This window comes from Megalopta genalis, unplaced genomic scaffold (genome assembly GCF_051020955.1).
Source record: "Megalopta genalis isolate 19385.01 unplaced genomic scaffold, iyMegGena1_principal scaffold0021, whole genome shotgun sequence".
Taxonomy (NCBI): Eukaryota; Metazoa; Arthropoda; class Insecta; order Hymenoptera; family Halictidae; genus Megalopta; species Megalopta genalis.
Genome location: NW_027476091.1, coordinates 2,967,455 through 2,975,819, shown reverse-complemented (window position 1 = coordinate 2,975,819; position 8,365 = coordinate 2,967,455). Strand labels below are relative to the sequence as shown.

Here is an 8,365-nt window from a genome sequence, read left to right as displayed (position 1 = left end):
TCACAAGGGTGTAACGGAAACCTTAAATCAATTAACCCTTTCGGTACTACCGCCGCCTATTGGCGGCATCCACGGAAAGTTATGTGGGCACTTTATGTGGGCACCGTGAACAGCACCAACGGAAAGTTATGTGGGTATGATTACTCTCTATAGTACACATTACTTTACTATTCTGTGTTTAAAATTCCCGGCTGTTCTAATCGTTCCATTATAATATATAATTAGTAACAGTCAACAGCGTGCCTTAATTATATATGTTTTATAATATATAGATAAGCTACGAAAAACAAATTGGAATGTTTGCTTATATCGTTAATTTTTTTAATGTATAACTTACAATTTGAATTTAGTTCCCTTCAGGATGAGTGTAAAACGCTTGAAAGGAGAACAATGAATAAAAGAAATCATTGATTCCAAAAGAGATTCTGATGAAGAAAATCAATATAATTTAGCATTTCGCAAAAGGAGGAACAATCGAGCACGTGTACTTAGCACCTCAGAATCTGAAGAAGCAGAAGAGCCTGAAGTACGAATTGATACTCCTTCTAGCATCAAATGGACATCAAAGAAGCTCAGTCCAAAAATTCATGATGTTACGCCACATCATTCGGGAGTAGTTGGGAACAATTTAAATCGTTCGTCGAGAATTTTGGATTACTTCAGACTACTTTTTTCTGAAGATTTAGTTAAATTTATTGTGGAAAAAACAAACAATTACTGGTGTCGACAGAAGGGTTCAGAAGGGATGGAAGTGGATGAATTATATTGTTTTATTGCTGCGTCGTTATTAATGACGCGAACCAAAAAGCTATCCTTAAATGAATATTGGTCTAAAGATAAGCTTCTCCGAAGCGATATATTCAGTCAAGTTATGAGTAGAGATCGCTACTTTTCATTATTGAAAGTGTTGCATTTTACGGACATAGTCGGTCGCACTGCTGATCGTTTATACAAAATAAATGAAGTAGTGGAAATGCTACGAACATCTTTTTATCAATGCATTTCAGCCATACCAGCGGTTATGTATAGACGAAAGTCTACTCCTCTACAAAGGCCGTCTCTCATTTAAACAATATATTCCCCCGAAAAGGAGTAGGTTTGGTATAAAATCATTCCCACTTTGTGACTGCAAGACGGATTATATCCAAGATATAATCATTTATTGTGGGGCTAGTGCTACTGTAGCTACCGAATATCAATATATTGGAAAGCCAGGGAACTTTGTAATGTCGCTTTTGCAACCTTTTCTAAACAAAGGCCATTGGGTTGGCAACTAAGACTATTGTATTTATCTGGATAACTGGTTTTCCAGTCCCATATTGTTCAACCTACCCCACGAAAAAAGTACGAACGCTTGTGGCACTGTGCAAAGAAGACGGAAAGAGATGCTTAAAATAACTGATAAATTGAAAAAAGGAAAGGCAGTGTTCCGCTCATCTGAAAATCTGTTTGCAATGAAATGGTTTGATAGAAAGAAATTTTATATGCTTTTCACTATCCAAACCGCAGAATTTGCAGAAGTACCTAAGAAGTCAAGAAAAAATGAAATTGTTCTAAAGCCCAAAACGCATACTGCCTATATAAGCACACCACAAAAAAACAAATCCCAATGGCGAAATTTCACCTTCAGTTGATTAAGGAAATATTAGAAAAATAACACAAGAATCATGAATATCATCGGCTCACAGGGGGACATTTTCCTTCGATATATCAGTCGGGGAAAAAAGATCGAAAACGAAGATGTGTTGTATGTGCGGCTGGTGGTGTGAGACGTGAATCCAAGTATCAGTGCGAACAATGTAATGTGGGCTTGCGCGTTTCCCCTTGTTTCGAAAACTATCACACCAAGTTACACTATTAGTTTTGTCGTTGATTATATTTCACTATTAGTTTTATTATTTATTATGTTACACTATTAATTTTGTTATTTATTTTAATTTTGTAATATTGGACCATATTATTTATATCAATGCCATTTACTTTAATTAATGTACTGTAAAGAAAAAGATATGATTTTAGAACGTTAAGCGCCATGCCTGTTTTGTCTGTCCTTTCGTCTGATCCGCGAGATAAGATACCGTCGAAATCGGTTTTCTGCCGAGGATTGGTTTAGGTTACGACAAAGCAGTATAAACATTTTAGAAATGTTTTTCAAACACGTTAAATTCCGCGTCAGTCACCGATGTCGCGGTCCGAATGAAAAGTTTAGTGTCAATCACGCTCGAGATTTCTATGAATGCCGCAAAACATGTTTTCGCGGTTTACACTGTCGGACAGTGCAACCACTCTTGCGAAAAACTTCCTCGTTCCACGAATGTATAACCGCGGCCAGGTCCTCCGTACCGAAAGGGTTAAAAGAAAAATATCACTGCCCCGAAATGAGAAAAGATTCACAAGAATTCATTCGTTCACTTATCAGAACAAAACCCGTCAACCCGTGATTATTACGGACACATCTCTGGAACCTTTTGACGAACTTGCCATCGACACATTTGGACTACTTCCAAAAACAATCAATGGAAATCGCTACATTTTAACTATGCGAGACAATTTAAAAAAGTATTGGTTAGCAGTTGCTTTATCAGATATTAAAGCCATGATAATAGCTGACGCGTCCGCGAGTCATTTCATTGCAATACGTGAGACACCAAAATCCATTTCGATAGATGAAAACACTAGTTTCTTGGGAAACTAATGCTACATGTTGCCGAGATGGATCGTTAAAAAGGAGCCATATATTGTATTAACAGAACATCTAAAACAATACATCGAGTCATATGAAGAATGGGACCTCTACTTACCATTTGCCATGATTTCATATAAATACCTCCGTCCACGAAGCTACGAATTTCACACCCCACGAATTAATCTTCGGGAATTACGATAAGTGAGCTAATCCGACATAACTTATGGTGGAGTAATACGTCCATGTGTAAAAAGAACCTGAAACAAGTAAATTCGATCCACGTTACATCGGGCCATACGAGATAGTAGATGTCGGATATAAATAATGCAATTTTAAAAACAGATGCGACCGGACACCTAATCGCGAAACATCAGGATAAATTAAAACACTCCTTCGTCTTCGATAGTTCGTCCGACACAAATTAAAAATTGGAATCACATTCAGGATGAAGTAAATCCCGCTGATTATCCAGAGATGCACGAGGATCTCTTAATATGCCAATGTATAAGGAAAATGCAACTCGTGTTTGAAGCTGAAGAATACAAATTGTGTGAAAAATGTTGGTCTCGAGTGGCAGCAGAAGAAAGAGAATTATTTCCTGAAGGCTGCTGGCATACCATCGCAGGAAACCACAGAAGTGAGGCAGATTGTCATTGTGAAGGATATGGTTCTGTAATCCTGGAAACATCAAACGCTAGTCGATGCCGAGAATGCATCGAAGAATACATATTTCGAAATGTAACTGGAGACATTACAGTAATTAAAACATGGCAAGGCCATTGATGTGGTTACTCAGTGGTAGCATCATGACCGTTGACAGCAACACACGCACATATATACTGCAAATAATTAATTTATACAAGCAGGAGAGTCATCGGATGAGAGCATTAATACTTTTGAAGAAATACTTCAATGTAGCAAGGAAAAAAATGTAGACCTTATATTTCATTGTGGAGATTTATTTCACGATGCGAAACCAACAACTTCTGATGAATTAAAATGTATGGAATTGTTAAATAAATACTGTATGGGTCCCAGGTTAGCAAGATATGATAATATCAATATAAGATGGTATTTGAAGTACGACAAATATTAATGATTGTTTTTTCATCAGAGCAATTAACATCCAATTTTTGAGCGAGCCAGAATTAACATTCCCACACTGTACTTTTAAAACTGTAAATTTTTAGGATCCAAATTTTAATATTGACATGCTAATATTTTCCATTCACGGGAAAAATGACCATCCAAGTAAGAAATATAATATCAATAGTTTAAGTACAGTGATTTTTCAACATTGATTCAGCCATTAGTAATTATAATCAAAATTATAGGTTGTGGAATAAATGGGCCAAATGGACTTGTTGTCTGTGTCTGGTTTCATAAATTATTTTGGAAAATGGACAGCAACCCCTAAAATGATCATTCCTCCACTGATGATAAAAATGGGTAATACCCATGTTGCAATTTTTGGTTTAAGCTGCATGAACGATGATAAATTAATACGGATGTTGAACGATTTTAAGGTGAACTTATGAGATCCATATATGTATTGAGAGGTCTTTCCATTTTTTTTTATTGCAAATGATTTTCATTCATAGGTGAAATGCTTTAATTTGTTTGTTTTACATAAAAAACGTGCACCATGTCTTAAACGTGGATATACTTCGGAAGCCCACCTTCCCTCTTTTGTTGACTTTGTCGTGTGGGGAAGGGAACAGGAATGTTGTATCACACACGTGTTTAACTCTAAAAGACAATACTACATTTCTCAAACAGGTATATTTTTAGATTTATTTATTAATTATGATGCATGAAAAATAAGAAACTACTGCTTAAGAAACGCACTTACAGATTGCGATTTCTTTATGCGAAGGCGAATCAAAGGCCAAACACATTGTCATACTTAGCGTAAACGGTAATAAGTTTAAGTTGAAGAAATTGAAATTAAAAACCGTTAGACCATTTGTGTTTGACACTCTGGTCCTTAATGATACAAATATAAAAAGTAACAATGATAGATTGCTATCAGAATCAGTTTTTAATATCGTCGACCGACGCATAGAAAATGAATTGATTCCTAGTACCGCGGAACAATTGTCAAATCATCCGAAGCAACCGGTCTTGCCGTATATTCGATTGAAAGTAATTTACTTGAAAGATAAAGAACGGTTCGATTCGACCAGGTAAGATTCTATTAGTATATTAACGAATACAAGTAATAAATGGAAATAAATAATATGTGTATTTTAGATTGGCACAGAAATATTGTGATAAAGTTGCTAATTCTCACGAATTAATTGTATTCTGTAAAACAAGAAGTTCCGGTAAGTACTCCAGGATACGACTGACATTATGAGCTATACTGAGGTAAACAAAAATTGCGATATTCTACAAGATGCTCGAAGGTAAAATTTGTGTTTGGTTTTTTAATTAGGAGAATTAAGGTTTTGTGGAAACCACATACAAGCAAAACTAAAAGGACACCAGTTTGGTTGAAAATAAAAACCTATGAACAATACTAACAGTGAATGATCTAAATAAAGCATTAGGTAAATTTGTTAACAAAAATAACACTAACGCTTTTAATAACCTACAGAGGTCAAGCATATACAATGTAATATTTCAAAATATTGATTTGCCATTATAAGCTCGATTGTATTGTTACAATTAATTCTTTACATATAGTCGTGAAATAAAAGAACTTGTGCTATGTTTGGAAACTACTGAAACAACTGCAGATATTGGAAATATCAGGAAAGAAATTAAAAATTATTGTGATAAGAGAAAGGAGGAAGCACAAAAAGAAAAGACAGAAGTATATGTATACTTGCAAACAAACTCATTTAAAAATGATAATATACTATCAGATTTGACAGATTGGATAATCGCATGCTATTTTATAGATGCAAACATTATTTGCTAATAGACCGGTAAAACCCTTCAATAATGACGAGATAATAGTTATTGTCAGTAGTAGTAACGATGAAGAAGAAGCGGAAAAAACAGATAAAGCTAATGGCAGTGGAGCATGTAACAAAAGCAAAGAAACCGATAAAAGTAATGAAAATCATAAAAGTTCTGTTGGTATAACATCTGAGAGGTAATTTACTTCAACTCAAAAACAGACAACAGCGCAGGTACATCATCGAACTCTATTAAACGATTCACAGTTTATATGCATAGGTCTTTGATTTACTATTAACCATGACATTTTATCATTTGTTACAGGATGAAGCATTGGGCGGTGATGTAATAAAGAAAATAAATTGAGGGAAGCCTAATAAAATACGGTTCCTACGCAATTTCGATTCCAATTTAGATTAGTTTGTCCAGGTCCGAATCCTTGTTTATACACTACTTGTAAAACATTATATTAAACAAATACTTTTCATTAAATCTTGAAATATTTGATAATATATAATATATATTATATATAATTCGGACATTCAAGTTGCAACAAAAAAAAATACATACTATAAACAAATCTTAAAATCGTATAAAATAGAGATTTAAAAACGACATCAATCTTAAATAAATACTAATGATAGAACAACTAGTACAAGAACTAGTAAAACACCGTTTATCTGGACTGTGTTTATCCAACATAGTAACCCGTTACCAACAATTGGATGTCAGGAACGATGCTCCTCTTATCCAACTCCAGTCTACGCGACATACCCATTATACAACACACTGTTTTTGTTTCTTAGTTAGAAATTCTAGCATAGTCTTCCTGCATAGAATGTAAGATAAGTAACGATTTAATTCAGTTACTTGTATCTATGTGATTCGTCCAGAAACTATATTCTCATTACGTCTTCACACAAATCAAACGAAAAGAGAAAAAGAGTGGTGCTTTGTATTGAAGAAAAATTTGAAATTAATAGACGCTTCAGAAACAATTAATCTCTTGTCTCGTAAATATAACATTGGTAGATTTACTGTATATATCATAAAAAAATTATAAAGATAACATATTAAAATGCAAAGAAGATGATGCAGCAAACACGAATAGAGGAATAAAAATGAATAACAGCTTCTAAAAGTCGGTGAAAGTAATTCATCTTTGCATGAAAGATCAGATAGCGAACAAACCGTAATCACAAAGTTATATATATAATGTTGCAAGGTGCATTTCACACTGCGTAGAGTGCGATGTAGAAAATGTGATTAAAAATGATGGAAATGATAAAGGATTTCATATTCTTAACGACAATAAAATAATATCTCAAGTTATAGAGGATCAATCTGAAGTGAATGTATAATCAGGTACGCTATACAGTATGTTATACAATACTTACATTAAACAACTTAAGAAACAGTTTCAGATATCTAGAAATAAAGAAATAAATACAAGACATGCCCATAAAGCGACATTTTATTAGAAAATAAGCTTACATATTGCAAAGAAAATATATTAGGAATTGTAGATCTCGATAAGTTACATGCATGCCGAAAATTTCATCGAAATCAGTTAACGCAAGGTCATAGTTACGAGCATTAAACAAATTTTAAAACAGCAACTTTCTCACAATTATTGGACAGAAATATTAAAAATCAGGACAAAACTGCGATTTTTGCGATCTTTAATTGTTTACCGCTTATACCAAAGTCAACCGATTCCGCTGAAATTTTCAACATGCATATAAATTACCGAGATCTATGAAATGCATTTCTTAAATCTTCGTTATATATATTTCGTCATATATTATTTTCTTTAATCATTCTAAGCAATAACAAAATTCAAGTTGTTCAGTCCAGTTCTAAGCAAGTTATGGCGTTTTAAAAGTTGTCCGAATATTAATATAAATAAATATGGCCGCGACGCCATATATCCGCAAGAACCGATTGCCCACGTGGAAGACACGTGCTTCCAGTTTCGCAAGCTTTCTCAAGACGCCATATGCATAACGCACGTGGCGTGTAATAATTCGCACTGGCGAATAATTAGCCCAGCCGAGAGAAGGTGTCCGAGCCATCGAAATGTAAATGAAGAAATTCGTACTGATAATGAGACTTACCGAAAAACCGATCAGAAATTCCCAGTTACGAATGCGGATCCTGGCCGGTCACTAGTCTTGACATATCTTTGGAACGGTCGCTGCCAGTTGTTGCCAGCACTGTCCTTTATTATTTCGCCTGCTGCCCTATGGTCTTTAGCGGCTATCTTCCTTCATTTCGTATGAATTAATCTCGGCTCGAATTGTCACAGTTATACTTATTTCTTCCAAACACCCAACGCTACGGTCTACGCGACAAAGATCCTCGTTCTCGGCAGATCGCTTCTTCAGCTAGAAACGAGGCATTCCCCACTCCCCAGACTCACGGCTCGGCACGACGCACAAACCCTACGCGCACTCGCCGTTGCTCAGGGCCGGCACCATTCGACTCAGCCCACGCTCCGAGCGTCCTAGATCTCGCGGCTGTGTATTCAGTGACTGTAGAGAATACCGCAACATGTTACAATTTCAAGAAATTTCAGTTTATGCAAATACGATAAGCTCAATAAATGGAAAACCAAGAAAGGAATTGGTGGCCAGAACTTTAAATGACAAACATCTCGAAAGTGAAAACATGTGATATGCAGTGTTTTTTCTTCCAGCCGCAGAATTTCCTTCTTTCCTGATTTTGTTAAAAGACTTACGAATCACTTTGCAAATAAAGATAAAAAAAATA

The 8,365-nt window shown here is 35.1% G+C and overlaps 1 long non-coding RNA gene across 1 annotated transcript; it reads right to left on the bottom strand.

The window, feature by feature from the left end:
• Positions 1 to 339: 339 nt before the first annotated feature.
• LOC143260829 (uncharacterized) lies at positions 340 to 8,122 on the bottom strand. Its single transcript, XR_013035101.1, has 2 exons — positions 7,711 to 8,122; positions 340 to 2,943 (listed from the first exon to the last, which is right to left on the bottom strand). It is a non-coding gene; the product is annotated as an uncharacterized LOC143260829 (long non-coding RNA).
• Between the last annotated feature and the right edge of the window lie 243 nt (positions 8,123 to 8,365).